Genomic DNA, 15,998 nt, shown 5'->3' on the forward strand with positions numbered 1-15,998 from the left:
CTCACCATGCCATGCCACAACTATCTGTCGGACCTGGGGCAGTGGTACTGCTTACATTTGAAAAATATCTTAGAATAAGGGATAGCCCATGGAATATACCTTATCCTATTGTAACTACCCGTACAGAAATAGAACAATTCAAATAGAAGGAAACTACCCGATATACATTAGGTAGGACTCCTTAGATAGTATTCGGCTAGGATTTTAATGTAACTATGTCCCATGGACTATTTAAGGGCGGGCAGGGACCCCTCCAAAACATAATCTACTCTAAAGCAATACAAACCACCAATAGAACGTAGGGTATTACGCATCTCACGGTCTGAACCTGTCTAAAATTTTGTGTTCCTTACACCATCGGCTCCAGACCTTGCGAAACCCTAACTACAATCTACCACTTTAGGGTATCCCTAGGTAGGCTTGGCAGCTAAACACCGACACTGTCTACCAATCATCATGCTCAACTTGCCAACTTGCCTCCATGCATTGCCATGCTCTAGAGGTACAACTGGAAGGCCTTGTGCTCACAGCTCTAGCACTGCTCATACTACTGCAGGTCTCTCTCTGTTTGTTGTGTTTGTTCTCTTTTCTTGTGGAGAGTCATTGCATTAGACTTGCTGCATGTAGAACTTGATGGAACTTTGTTTTGAAGGGTAATTTGATTGAACTAATAGCCCAGTGGAGGACTTGTCTTTTGGGGTAAATTGGTTCTCCATGATGACCGTGGTAGCACCTGTTTCCTGAGGTGCGAGTAGGCTGGGGTGGTATTTAGTCAAAGTAGTTAACGTCGATGGTTGTGCATGCAATACTGCTGATGAAGCCGAAATAGATGGCGAGCCCCTCGAGCCGAACAGTCTACGAAGGTGGAAGCAAAGTGGTTGATGAAGAATGAAGTAGACGGCGAGGACCTTGAGCCAAACATAGTCGAGGGAGGTGAAGTCGAAGTAGACGCCAATCTGGGCATGTAGGCCAATTGTGCCAAATATCTCTAGCTACAACACTAGTATACATATGTACACCTATACAAACTGCGATGACTCCCCGCTCGTCTCCCTCTGCTCCCTCCTTCCCCCACGACGCTCACCGACAACCCATGCTGGAGCTCACCTCGAGCCCGATTGCCAACCCCGAAACCCCCACCCTCTCCGACATCCTCGGCGGTGCGGGCCTCTACTCCGGCCCTATCTGCTTCTCCGCCTTCGGTACCTAGGTCGAGCGCCTCACGGATCTGCCCCCTGGCAGCCCCTTTTATCCCATTAGTGAAGGATCTTGCCCCGACGCAATCATATCGCGACATCCTCAAGGACACGGCGTAGGTGAAGAATCCTCAGGCTCCTTCCCCCCGCCCAACTTCCCGTTGAAAGCAAATATGGCTCGGGAAATTGATAATTGATTAATGAGAGTACAAGGAGTACATTATATAGGCAAGGATCATCTAGGATTTATAGGAAACACCCAATCAACGGTGATCCTTGCCTAATCTGAATCAACTACCATAAAACCCAAACGGCAGCCCTAGCCACCTGGGCTGGGTGCCGCGGCACAAAGGCCGGCCCACAAAATGGCTTGCTAACACCAGCCCCCACCCTTTGACACCACCACCTTCAACACCGCCGTGCTACCACCACCATGTCCGCTTGGAAGCTCACCACGTGTCTCCCTCTCCCACGAAGGAGGGGTGGCATAAGGTCCTGAGCCGGCGTTGAACACTGTGTGCCCAGTATCAGTGGAAGATGAACACCTGTTGCAGAACTCTAAGTGGGAGTTGTGCATCCTGGACCGTTCGTCGAGCATCGTCTAGGCGGAGACGAAGTTGTACCGAGTGATCCTCATCACGGTGGTCGGCACTCGACCGACGGTGATCGCCTAGGAGGCTCTTGAGGCTATTTCGAAGGAGTCCACATTCTAGTCGGAGATGCCCAGGATCGCCCATTCCGCTCGTGAGGACTTCATTCTCCTGCTGCGGGTTTCACCTCGGCTGACCTAGTTCTTCGGGCAGGCTCAGTCTGTGCCTCAAGAGGTGGACTCGCCAGGTGCACGCCCAGTGTTAGCAGGTCCTATACAAGGCAGAGATCTCCATAGGAGGCATCTCGGAGCAGCTCTTGGCACCCTACTATTGGGTGGAGGCGGTCCATCGGGACACGACAGAGCGTGCGGATATGTCGAGATTCAACCTCACGGCATGGACATCGCACCCGGATCGCATCCCCATGAACAAGGCCCACGATGATTCTTCAAATGTGCTGGGTCTATTCTATGATGTCATCATCGACATCTCCAGCGTTGACGGAGGCGTCGATGGACTCCCCTCGGCCGGACGGGGAGTTGCCTTACCCGTAGGAGGAGGATCGTGGCGACAACTGAAAGGATCTTGGTGATGCCTAGAAAACTTGAAAAAATTCTTCGTACAAGTTAAATCTTTCGAAACTTCCGATCCTGTGTAGGAAGTTCCGATGGACCGGAACTTTCATCCCCTAGTCGGAACTTCCGACAAGACAAAGAAACTAATACGAGATACAAAATCTGAGATGAATATGAAGAATCTGTTTGAATCAAAAGTTCACTAATGTGTCCCGGTGAATCCTGCAAGTGATCTCGCACAAAGAAACAAAATCTGAGATGAATATGAAGAATCTGTTTGAATCAAAAGTTCACTAATGTGTCCGGGTGAATCCTGCAAGTGATCTCGCACAAATAAACTACACAAACATAGATCGAGACAAAACAAGCTCAAGCTCAACAAAAAAAGATAAATGCAATAAGAACAAGTGACACAATCCCGAAGTTCACTCCCACCAAGGGAGCTACGTCTCTATTGAGGAGCTCACAAAGAGCAGAGTTGCCAAGTAACCCTTTCTCTCAATCAATCATAAAGGAGGGCTGAGTCACTAGTAAAGTCCACAAAGGACGGGGTAATACAAACTTTCTGGGTGCGCACACACAAGAGCAGAGTTGTCAACTAACCCTAACCGTCTAGAAACAAGCTGAAGAGTAACAAATCGACCGAAGGAGATGCTTCTAGTGCTCTTGAGATTGACTTGACCCCCTTGTCACTCAAAGGGGTCAAGTCTCACTCCTCAATCTTGCTCTCACCCGAACCCTAGCTCAAAAAACTCAAGAATTAGCTTTTGAAGGGAGTGGGGAAGAGGAATGAATGCTCAAGATGGGAGTTCTTGCGTATTAGGTCAGCAGCAATGAATGAGGGGGCTAATGGGGTATAAATACTCGAGCCCTAAAAAGTAGCTGTTGTTGTGCTAGAGATGTGTTTGTCGGAACTTCCGACCCAATTAAATTAGTTGGCGAGAACCCTTTGTCAGAAGGAACACAAAACTTCCGACGGGGGTCGGAACTTCCAACCCCTACTGGATCTGCAGGAAAAACAGAAGTGCAAGTGTGTGAAAATGTGTGTCTCATGGGTAATTAGTAGCTCAATAAGCACTTTGGCATCTCCAAACAATCTCTTTGCATCCCTCTTGTTAGTACGGTGTTTCCTATACTCAAATTCAAAATAGAAATTAATAAAAGATCTTTAATGAAGCTCAAACACTATCTCTTTAGCAAATATAGCGTTGTTAATTGCTCTTTTTCATTTCAATGATTTTTGAACCTGCTCATAGCTTAATAAAATAATTAGTTCCTTAATTATGCTTGTCATCAACACCAAAACTCAATTAGGGGCCTAAATGCACTTACAAAAGTGATGAACGGCCACGCATTCCACGTCGGCATACATGGAGCAGGCGCCGCCTACACGGGCGTGGTTGCAGCGGCGTGTTAGCAGTGACGACTTGAGGCAACGTGTGTCTCGTGCACGTGCTAGGCTTTCTCGCCCATAGCGCCCAATTCTATGTCGTTGGAGCAGCATGCCACGGTTGGCGTCGACGTGCCGGCTCCTGATGGGAATAAGCCCTATACTCTTGGTCTTTGTGGTTGGTAGCAGCACATGGTCCTTGTGTTGCACATGGTCTTCATTTCAGAGCATCTAGGACAACAGCATCTTAGACTAGTAGGACAGCAGCATCTTAGACTAGTAGGACAGCAGCACGTTAGACTAATTTTTGGCATATGCTTGCAGCGCCCTGGTGGCCTTGGTTGCCTGCAGCGCCTATAAATATATAAACACCTCTCCCGTGGAGAGTATGACATTGTTTGAGGTTGTGTGAGTAATAAACCAGAAAATTTCCCAACTCCTAGTGTCATCCTCTCTCGATGAGAGTAACGATTCAGATTCTTATAACTAGTATCACAGCCATAATATACTGTAGCCTAAACATCTCCTGCTCAATCCCTTCCCAAGCACCTCTTAGCTCCCAGCAGGCAGCAGCAACTCCAGCTGCCTCTGTTCTCCCCTCCTCACCTGAGCAGACGAGCAGCAGCTCGTCAGAGGCTGCTTCTTCCCCACGTAGCACCCTCCTAGTGGCAAACCATATCCGCAGGACGATCTCAGCCCTCGGTCGCCTCGAGTGCGCGGCATCGGGAGGAGGCCGAGCTCACCGCGGCAGAGGAACGCGAGCGAGCAGCGGCGGAGACAGCTACGACGGCGGCAAGGGCGCCATGGCTGGCGGTGGCGGATGCAGCGCGTGCGGCGGCAGCGGAGCTCGAGGCTCTGCGCGGTAGTAGCATCAACAGCTCTGTCTCGATCGGCGGCAGCACCGACGTGGAGCTCAGGCTGGTGAGGGAGGCGGCGCGAGAGCGGACGGCGCGGTGGGCGACCGCGCACTCCCGCGGGCGCGGCGGCGGCAGCCCGGACAGGCGTGTGCGCGGCGGTGGCAGCAGCCTAGGGCGAGTGTGCAGCGGCGCTGGCTCAGGTGGAGGCAGCAGCGGCGCCCATGGCGGGGGCGCCCGCGGCGGTGGCGGCTCGGTCGACGGAGAGCGCATGCCTTATAGGCTGCGCGGCTCTCCCACATCTGTCCCGGTGGTCGGTGACCTACCCTCACCAAGACCAACTACGTCGTGTGGGTCGCAGTCATGAGGGTGAGGCTCCAAGTGCGGCACATGTGGGAGGCAGTTCGGTACGGCGACATCGACTACGACAAGGATCGACGGGCGTTGGATGCCCTCATCGCAGCAGTCCCGCCCGAGATGCAGTTCACGCTTTTCAAGAAGCGAACTGCCAAGGAGGCCTGGGATGCCATAGCTGCAGCACACATTGGCAGCGACTGCACCCGCAAGACTACATTGCATGCACTTTGCAAGGAGTGGGAGAACCTGGCCTTCAAGCCAGGTGAAGACGTGGATGACTTTGCTCTCCGTCTCAACACTTTGCTGCAGAAGATGGTGCAGTTCGGCGACGACACCTACAACGAGGAGAGAGCTGTCGAGAAGCTCTATCGCTGCATCCCCGAGAAGCACAGGCAAATTGCTCGTTCGATCGAGTCTCTGCTGGACCTCTCCACCATGTCGATTGAGGAGACGATTGGTCGCCTCAAGGTCATCGATGGCGATGAGCCACAGCCTCTCTCGAGGGCTATCACCATCGGCGGGAAGCTACATCTCACTCGAGAACAGTGGGATGCCTGCCAGGGTGACAGGAAGAAGGGGGAGCCTTCTTCCACGACAGGCGGCCGCAAGTGCGGCAAGGCGTGCGGAAGCGCCCAGGTCGGGGCGCGAGGACGAGCCAAGGGTGACGCCTGCGGAGGCGCCCAGGGCGGCGCTGCCGGCAAGCACAGGCCGACACGAGATGACGCGTGCCGCAACTGTGGTAGGCTTGGCCATTGGGCCAAGGACTGTCCACAGCCACGATGCGGCCAGGCTCACGTTGCACAGGCGGAGAAGCAGGAACCGGCTCTGCTCGTGGCAGACGCAAGCATCGAGCTACCTCCAGCGGCATCGGCCGCAGCGACCCTTCTCCACCTTGACGAGCCGATGGTGCGTCTCTCTCGGTGATGGCTCCAGCAACGACAAGATCGACGGGTGGGATCTTGACACCGGCGCAACCCACCACATGACCGGTCGACAAGAGTTCTTCACCGAGCTTGACTCTAGCGTCCGAGGCTCCTTCAAGTTTAGGGATGCCTCCGGCGTGGAGATCAAGGGTGTTGGCTCCATCATCTTCACCGCCGAGTCTAGTGAGCATAGGATGCTCACCAGAGTCTACTACATCCTTGCGCTCAGGAACTCTCATCAGCTTGGGACAGCTGGTAGAGCACGACTCGCGTATTGAGATCAAGGATGGAGTCATGAGGATTTGGGATCGCCATCATCGCCTTCTTGTCAAGGTAACCAGAGGCGCAAGTCGATTGTACGCCCTTGATGTGCAAGTAGCACAACCCCTGTGCCTCGCTGCTCGTCGGGACGATGAGGCGTGGCAGTGGCACGAGCGCTTCGGGCACCTTCACTTCGAGGCCCTGTAGCGGCTCAGTGCCAAGGAGATGGTGTGAGGCCTGCCGTGCCTCGACCGTGTGGAGCAGCTCTTTCCCCCAGTAGTCGAGCTTCCGAGCCAAAGAGCGGCTTGAGCTCGTACACAGGGATTTGTGTGGCCCGGTGACACCGGCCACATCGGGAGGACGACGCTATTTCCTGATGCTCGTCGACGACCTCTCTCGCTACATGTGGGTGATGGTCCTTGGCAGCAAGGGAGAAGCTGCGGACGACATCAGGCGCGCGCAGGCTGCTGCGGAGGCGGAGTGCGGCCGCAAGCTTCGTGTGGTGCGCACCGACCACGGCGGCGAATTCACGGCGGCTGAATTCGCGTCGTACTGCGCGGATGAGGGCATTCAGCATTGCTACTACGCGCCGTATAGCCCGTAGTAGAACGTCGTCGTCGAGCGGCGCAACAGACGGTTGTGGGGATGGCCCGGGCCCTCCTCAAGCAGAGGGGGATGCTGGCTGTTTTCTGGGGAGATTCGGTGGTGACGGCTGTCTACATCCTCAACCGCTTGCCTACGAGGGCACTCGACGGCAGGACGCCTTACGAGGCTTGGCATGGGCGCAAGCCGGCAGTCTCCCACTTGCGGGTCTTCGGCTGCCTTGTGTTCGCGAAGGAGCTTGGCCACATCGGCAAGCTCGACGACAGGAGCACTCCGGGAGTGTTCATCGACTACACGGAGTGCTCGAAGGCTTACCACATTCTCGACCCAAAGACACAGTGTGTGTGCAAGGCGCGTGATGTTGTGTTCGACGAAGGGCGAGGATGAGCGTGGGACAAGGCGGTGGACGACGGCTCGGCTCTGACGTACTACGACTTCACTGTCGAGTACGTCCACTTCGAGGGAGCTGGGGGAGCATGTAGTCCTCCTTCGCCGAGCGTGCCTACCCTGGTCCCCGAGCCTCCACCGACTCCGGCGCCTTCTACACCGATAGCATCACGCCTGCAACACCACAGCTGGCCACGCCCTGCACTCCAGCACTGACAGCCACCTCTCCGGGCATGTCTACCCCAACGCCTGCTCGTGTTGAGCACAGCCCGGTGGAGTTCACCACTCCACACACTCACGACGAGGAGCGCATCGACGCGTCCTACGACGGCGAGCCGTTGCGGTATCGTACAATGGAGGACCTTCTCGGCGACCAGCTGGTGCCGGGACTGGTGCCTCACGACCTGGAGGCGCAGTTGCACCTTGCGTGCGACGACAGCGAGCCTCGATCTTTTGCAAAGGCTGAGGGAAACATGGCATGGCGTGCCGCGATGCAGTCGGAGATGGACGCGGTTGAGAAGAATAGCACATGGGAACTTGCTGACCTCCCTCGTGGTCACCGCATGGTCATCCTTAAGTGGGTGTTCAAGGTGAAGAGGGATGAAGCCGGCGCCATTGTCAGGCACAAGGCCCACTTGGTGGCACGAGGCTTCGTACAGCAGGAGGGGGTCGACTTCGATGATGCCTTCGCCCCCGTGGCACAGATGGAGTCCGAGCAACTCCTTGCGCTGGCTGCCTAGGATGGCTGGCACGTCCATCACATGGACATCAAGTCGGTGTTTCTCAATGGCGACTTGAAGGTGGTCTATGTGCACCAGCCGCCGGGATTCACAATCCCCGGCAAGGAAGGCATGGTGCTACGCCTGCGCGAGGCCCTCTATGGCTTGCGGCAGGCACCGAGGGCGTGGAATGCGAAGTTGGATTCCACGCTCAAGGGGATGGGCTTCGAGAAAAGCCCGCACGAGGCGGCCATCTACCGGCGGAGCAATGGAGGAAATGCCCTGCTGGTGGGTGTCTACGTCGATGACTTGGTGATCACTGGCACCAAAGATGTGGAGGTGGCGGCGTTCAAGGAAGAGATGAAGGCCACCTTCCAAATGAGTGACTTGGGGCCTCTCTCCTACCTGGGGATCGAGGTGCACTAGGATGATTCCGGGATCACGCTTCGACAGACCGTCTACGCCAAGCGCGTCGTTGGGCTAGCTGGGCTCACCAATTGCAACCCAGCTCTCACTCCGATGGGGGAGAGGCTGAAGCTGAGCCGCGACAACACGATGGAGGTGGATGCTACGCAGTACTTGCATCTTGTGGGGAGTCTTCGCTCTCGGCCAGACATGGCCAGACTTGGCATTCTCCGTCGGCTACGTTAGTCGGTTCATGCAGCGACCGACGACGGAGCACCAGCAGGCTATGAAGAGGATCATTAGCTATTGTTGGTGTATATGTGAGCTCATGTATAGAGGCTCATCTAGAGGCCCATGTATAGGATCTATATATCCCACCCTTCTAGGATTTAAAGGAATACAAGTCATTATTCTCTCCTACATGGTATCAGAGTCTCTCTCCTCTCCTCTCTCACCAGCCGCTGCTGCCGCCGCCTCCATGGCCGGCCGGCCGTCGGCGCCGCCGGCCCTCTCCTTCCCAACCCTCTCCTCCTTCCCTCCACTCTTCCCTGCTACTGGATCGGGCGCATGCCCCTCGGATCGGGGCTCCCCTGCCGGCGCGGATCCCCTGCATCCTTGCCGCTCCCCTGCTGCTGGATCGGGCGGGGTCGCCCCGGCTGCCGCGGGCGCAGGCCCCTACGCCTGGCGCGCCCCTGCGGCCGCCCCCCTCCCTTGCTGCTGGATTGGCCGCCCCTGCCACTGCGGGCGCAGGTGGGGCCGCCCCGGCCGCCGCGAGCGCAGGCCCCTCGGCCTGGCGCGCCCCTGCGGCTGCCCCCCCTCGCCCTGGCCGCCCGTGGTCTACTTCCCGCCGCCCGTGGTGCACCAAGCCGCGGCGCCGCCGGCGTGGCAGCACCCGCGCGTGCCGCAGCACCCTCCAGCGGGCGCTGCCTCCTCTGCCTCCCCGCGCGCCAAGGACGCCGCGAGCGCCGCGCGCGCCGCGCACGCCCGGGCCGCCGCAGGCGCCGCGCGCGCCACGGACGGCGCTGCCGCCCGTCTCGCGGCCGCCGCCGCTACCGCCCATGGCACTGTGTCCATGCCACCCATGGCCGCGCTCGCCGCACCCGCCGCGGGCGCCGCTGCCGTCGCCGCCGACTCGGCTGCAGCCATCGCCGCCGCCCTGGGCGCAGGTGTCGCGGCCGTTGGCACGCCCAGTGCCGCCGCCGCCGCCGCCGCCCGCCTCGCGACCGCCCTGGCCGCCGCCGCTGCTGCCCATGGCGCTGCGCCCATGCCACCCATGGCCGCGTTCGCGGCACCGCCCGTGGCTGCGCCCGCGCTCCTGCACACGCCCAGGGCGGTCGTGGCCGCGCCCACAATGCCTCTGCCTGTGATGCCTTGGGTCGCCGCGGAGAAACACCACTTCCTGGTTCCGCCCGTCGTCCCCTTCACCGAGCACGGCACTTCGTCCTCCCACTAGGCTCCGCCCTCTGGATCTGGACCCTGGATCGACCCCCACCTTGGTGCTCCTCTCACCGGCCAGACCGGGGGTGGTGGAGGCCGCGGGCGACGTCGGCGGAGGGGACGTGGTGGTGGTGCTCGGGGCACTCCGGACCCGACTCCGGCTCCTACCCCTGCTTCTGGTCCTGGAGGTACACCCTGGCCATCCTTCAGCGCCCCATGGCCAGGGCGCATCCCGATGTGGCCTTTTCAGGGTCGGGGGGTGCCCTCGTCCTCAGCTCCAGCCGGCGGCCATGCTCGTCGCTGCTGCTCCCCTGTTCGCGCCGTTCTGGATTCCGCCCGCTCAGCCCAGCCAGCAGCCGACCTGGCCTCGGGGTGGGACCAGGCCGCACCGGCGCAGTCCTTCAGCGCTATGGGGCTGACGCCGCCGGTCAGTACCGAGTGGATCGCCGACTTGGGTGCCTCCTTCCATACCTCCCCAGATGCCGGTATCCTCTCTTCTGTCCGACCCCCACACCCCTCTTGTCCTTCTTCCATCATGGTTGGTGATGGGTCTTGCCTTCCTATCACCGCTGTGGGTTCTACTCCTGGTTCTTTTCTTCTTACCAATGTCCTTGTTGCTCCTCGGATGGTTCACAACCTTTTTTCCATTCATCAGTTTACAGCTGACAATTCCTGTTCCATCGAATTTGACTCTTCTGGCCTTACTGTAATGGATTCGGCCTCCCGGTGTCCGCTACTCCGGTGTGACAGCACGGGGCCCCTTTACACCCTTCGCCTTCCGTCTTCTGCTACACCACTTTCACCTTCTTCTTCGTCTGCCGTTTTTGCCGCGACACCGTATTACACCACCTGGCACCACCGTCTTGGTCACCCTGGCCGTGACGTTCTGACTCAGCTCTGTCGTAGTACCGATGTTCCGTGTACTAGGGCTCCTGCTGAGCACCTCTGCCATGCGTGCTAGCTTGGTCGTCATGTTGGACTTTCCTTTTCTTCTTCGCATGCTGCGCATGCCTTTGATTTTGTTCACTGTGACCTGTGGACCTCTCCTGTTCTCAGCCTCTCTGGCTACAAATACTATCTAGTGGTGGTCGATGATTTCTCACACTATTGGACTTTTCCTTTGCGCGCCAAGTCTGAGACCTTCCGCACTCTCCTCCACTTCTTTGCCTAGGTATCCACTCAGTTTGGCCTCACCATTAAGGCCGTCCAGTGCGACAACGGGCGTGAGTTCGATAACTCCACCTCCCGTTCCTTCTTTCTCTCTCGGGGTGTTCAGCTGCGTATGTCTTGTCCGTATACTTCTCCTCAGAACGGCAAGGCTGAGCGGATGATTCGCAAGACGAACGACGTCGTGCGCACCCTTCTGATCCAGGCCTCTGCCCCCGCGCTTCTGGGCGGAGAGCCTCCACACCGCCATCTACTTGCTCAACCGTCTTCCGTCCACTGCTTCTTCTGCTCCCACTCCACACCACGCTCTTTTCGGTACCCCTCCTCGCTACAACCACCATCGGGTCTTCGGGTGTGCGTGTTACCCTAACACCTCCGCCACTGCTTCTCACAAGCTGGCGCCCCGCTCGACTCGTTGTGTGCTTCTTGGTTACTCCCCTGACCACAAGGGGTACCGATACTTTGACCTCACCTCTCGCCGCGTCCTGATCTCCCGACACGTCGTCTTTGACGAGTCGGATTTTCCCTACTCTACCTCCACACCTTCTCCTGACCCCGAGCTGGAGTCTCTGTTTCCGACTGACCCGGTGGTTCAGCCACCTTTTCCTGTCTGTCCTCTCCCTGCAGGTTTTCCCGGCACACCGGCGCCGCTTCCAGTGATCCCTGCTGCGCCGAGCGAGGCCCCGGTGCCCGCGGTCGCGCCACACGCGGCCCCCGGACCTCCGGTCGTGTCGCGCGCAGACCCGGTGTCTACTGCTGCGCCACGCGCGGCCCCGATGCCTCTCCCTGCACCTGCACGGTACGCTCAGCCGGTGCAGGTGTACCAGTGTCGTCCGGCGCCGACTCCGGCGCCGCCGCGGTACGCTCAGCCGGTGCAGGTGTACCGGCGTCGTTCGGCACCGGTGCTAGCTCCGGAGGCTCCTCCGATGCCTACATCGGAGTCGTCGCTGCCGCCATCTACACCGGAGCCGCCTCCGCCGACTCGCTCTCGTGCCGAGCTGGCGGTGTACCACCCGCCAGTCGTCCATCGGGATTCTCGGCATATCCATCCCATGGTGACTCGGCGGATGGCGTCTCAGGACGCGACTCTCTCCGCCACCGAGGGAGAGCCGCGGGTCTCTCCGGTACCCTACTCTGTCCGCGACGTCTTAGCGGATCCTCACTGGCGTCGCGCGATGGAACAGGAGTACGTGGCTCTTCTCACCAACCAGATGTGGGACCTCGTGCCGTGTCCGTCTGGTTGCAATGTGGTGATTGGCAAGTGGATCTGGACGCATAAGTGTCGGGCTGACGGCACACTGGAGCGCTACAAGGCTCGCTGGGTTCTCCGGGGCTTTACCCAGCGGCCTAGTGTGGACTATGATGAGATCTTCAGTCCAGTGGTGAAGCCTGCTACTGTGCGCACGGTCCTTGCGCTTGCGCTCTCACGCTCTTAGCTTGTGCACCAGCTGGATGTGAAGAATGCCTTTCTTCATGGCACATTGTCAGAGACAGTCTACTGCTCTCAGCCGGCGGGATTTGTGTACTACAGTCGTCCGGACATGGTCTGCAGGCTCAACGAGTCCCTCTATGGTCTGAAGCAAGCTCCTCGGGTTTGGTATTCTCGGTTCGCCACGTTCTTGCTGACATTGGGGTTCACCGAGGTCTAAGTCTGACACGTCTCTCTTCATCTAGCGTCGTGGGGATGAGACTGCCTATCTGCTGCTCTATGTCGATGACATTGTGCTCACAGCATCCAATCAGTAGTTGCTTCAGAGTGTCATCTCCTCTCTGCAGCAGGAGTTTGATATGAAGGATTTCGGTCCGCTCCACCACTACTTGGACGTCACTGTTGAGCCTCGCCCGTCTGGTCTTCTCCTTCACCAGCGGCAGTACGCACTTGATATTCTGGAGGGAGCTGGGATGACTGATTGCAAGCCCTGCTCCACTCCTGTCGACACTCAGGCGAAGCTGTCTGCTAATCTGGGTGATCCGGTGGCTGATCCTACTGCCTACCGGAGTCTGGCCGGCGCTTTGCAGTACATCACCTTCACCAAGCCGAACCTCACCTACGCTGTTCAGCAGGTCTGTCTCCATATGCATGATCATCGGGAGTCATACCTTGCTGCGCCGAAGCGTCTCCGCTACGTCCGTGGCACTGTGGACCTTGGCCTGGTGCTTCACCGCTCGTCCCCTGCCGAGTTGGTTATCTACACCGACGCTGACTGGGCTGGCTGTCCGGACACTCGCCGCTCCACTTCCGGCTACGCCGTCTTCCTGGGCGGCAACCTGGTCTTCTGGTCGTCCAAGTGGCAGCCGGTTGTCTCCCGCTCCAGTGCCGAGGCGGAGTACCGTGCTATCGCTAACGGCATGGCGGAGGCGTCCTGACTACGACAGCTCTTAGCGGAGCTCCACAGCCCGCTCGCCAAGAGCACGCTCGTCTACTGCGACAACGTCAGCGCCGTGTATCTCTCCACCAACCCCGTCTAGCATCAGCGGACGAAGCATTTGGAGATCGACCTACACTTCGTGCGCGACAGGGTCGCCATCGGCGATGTTCGGATACTCCATGTCCCGACTACCTCCCAGATTGCCGTCATCTTCACCAAGGGACTACCCTCCTCGACCTTCTCGTAGTTTCGCTCCAGCCTCAACGTAGCAGGTGGCTAGTTATGGCTGCGGGGGGGGGGGGGGTATTTGCCCTCTGTACTCTCTTTGTACTCTCTTCTTGTCCAGTTGGAACACCGCTGCGCCGGTAGTTCAGACTGCGGGGGGGTGTTGGCTTTCTTGTTGTCCAGTCTTGAACACCGCTGCGCCGGTAGTTCAGACTGCGGGGGGGGTGTTGGTGTATATGTGAGCCCATGTATAGAGGCCCATCTAGAGGCTCATGTATAGGATCTATATATCCCACCCTTCTAGGGTTTGGAGGAATACAAGCCATTATTCTCTCCTACAGCTATGTTCCGGGGACTCTCGACCACAGTCTCCACTACCCGAGGTTCCCTGGGGCGGCACACTTCGTCGGGTACAGCGACGGCGACCACGCTGGCGACATCGACACCAGCAAGAGCACGGGCGGGATCCTCTTCTTTCTCAGCAAGTGCCTCGTTAACTGGCAGTCGGTCGAGCAGCAGGTGGTGGCTTTGTCCAGCTGCGAGGCTGAGTACATTGCGGCCTCCACCGCTTCTACTCAGGCGCTCTGGCTCGGTCGACTGCTTGGTGATCTTCTCGGCAGAGACACTGAAGCGGTGCAGCTCAGAGTGGGCAGCAAGTCTGCTTTTGCCCTGGCAAAGAATCCCGTTTTCCATGAACGGAGCAAGCACATCCGGGTGAGGTACCACTTCATCCAAGGCTGCTTGGAGGGAGTATCAAGACGAGCTACATCAACACCAAGGACCATCTTGCAGATTTGCTCACCAAGCCCCTTGGGAGGATCAAGTTCCTTGAGCTTTGCTCCAGGACCGGGATGGTCCAACTTCCCCACAAGACGACGCACAAGACTTAGGGGGAGACTGATGGAATAAGCCTTGTACTCTCGGTCTTTGGGGTTGGCAGCAGCACATGGTCTTTGTGCTGCACATATTCTTCATTTCAGAGTATCTAGGACAATAGCTTCTAGGACAGCAGCATCTTAGACTAGTAGGACAGCGGCATCTAGACTAGTTTTTGGCATATGCTTGCAGCGCCTATAAATATGTAACCACCTCTCCCGTGGAGAGTATGGCATTGTGTGAGGTTGTGTGAGTAATAAACTAGAAAATTTCCCAACTCTTAGTGTCATCCTTTCTCGATGAGAGTAACGATTCAGATTCTTATAGCTCCAACATGTCATGCTGTTAGTGTGGCCATTGACCACCACCAGGGGTGTGTTGGGACCCTTGGGACGCTACGCTTGCAAAAGAAGCTCCCTCCATGGAGGCTTCTGGAGCTCGGGCTGGCTCCCCTACCCTGTCACCATAGCAGACGTTGCTGTACAAGACCAGTGTGGTTGAGCTAGCCCTGGACCACCTCACTCTAGGGGCGGGCAACGGGCAGTTGCTACAGCACCCCACTCATGTCAACGGCCACAGGCAGGGTCCCGCGCCTGCGAAATGGAAGTCTTGGAAGCATATGGAGACTGGTTCAAATTCCCAATCGCCAACAACCCCACGCCGGCGCACAGGCATCTCAACGGCGATTCGCAAGCTGTCCCCTCATAGGCCTGGGATCGGGGGCTGGTCTCGTCGTGGAGAATTCGCTTTGCCTAGCGGCAGCGGCGACAGGTCCCAACACCCCCCACTCCCCCCCCCCCCCCCCCCCGGCTCCGCCCATCTCAGATGCCCTATCTGGGTGACAGCGTGTGGGCCGGTGGCTTCCTCGACCCATCCCAGCAGACTCAAGCATGAACCTGGACCCGACCCATGTTGGAAGCCGCTCATGTTGGAAGCCGCTGGGGAGCTGTATGTTGGGCTTGATGTGGATGAGCATTCCGGGCCCAGCTTGGAGGTGGAGGCCACGGACTAGCAAAGCGAGCCAGCGATTGTCGAGGAAGACGCATCGCTGAGCTGCGTGTGGCACGGTGGTCTCGATGACCGACCCCGTCGATGGTGGATTGTGGGCCTAACCCACCGTCGGTGCTTGGCGCCTCCCCAAGGGCCCCTACGCCGCTGTTGCACCCTCTGAGGATCTGCATGGTGGTGTACCAGTGACGGCAGTTCATGCTTCCGGCACTACGGTCGCCATCCCTCACGGCGCCGCTTGAGGCCTTCATGGCACGTGCCTCCAGTCGGTGTCCTCCTGTCCCCAAGCATGCAATGGGCCAGACACTGCCTCTTCGGCGCAGCGTATGGATCACCAAGAACACTCGCCATCAGCGCTGACGGCCACCAAGCATGCATAGGCCAATCTCATGCTTAAGCTTGGGGTGTTGGGGGAGCAGGAGCACGTCACTGCGAAGGCGCTGGACGATTACGCAAGGCTCTGTTAGAAGCTCAATTTTCACTCTCATTGAGCTGAGAGGATGACAGTAGACTTGGGGAATTTTCTGGGGTTTTTCTCATTCACAAACACACAGCCATATTTGTGAAAATTGAACTTATAACAGGCTCTTCTCAACGCCACCGGCGCCGGAGCAAATCATGGCCTTGGTAGCACTGTTTGGTTGGTCTGCCCTGAT

At 57.9% G+C, this 15,998-nt stretch overlaps 1 protein-coding gene across 7 annotated transcripts in view; it reads left to right on the forward strand.

Moving 5' to 3' along the window:
* The window catches only part of LOC120669901 (1,4-alpha-glucan-branching enzyme 3, chloroplastic/amyloplastic-like), a 55,312-nt gene that overhangs the window by 37,150 nt on the left and 2,164 nt on the right, over window positions 1-15,998 (forward strand). The window lies entirely within an intron of this gene.

The sequence above is a fragment of the Panicum virgatum genome, chromosome 4N (genome assembly GCF_016808335.1).
Source record: "Panicum virgatum strain AP13 chromosome 4N, P.virgatum_v5, whole genome shotgun sequence".
Lineage (NCBI taxonomy): Eukaryota > Viridiplantae > Streptophyta > Magnoliopsida > Poales > Poaceae > Panicum > Panicum virgatum.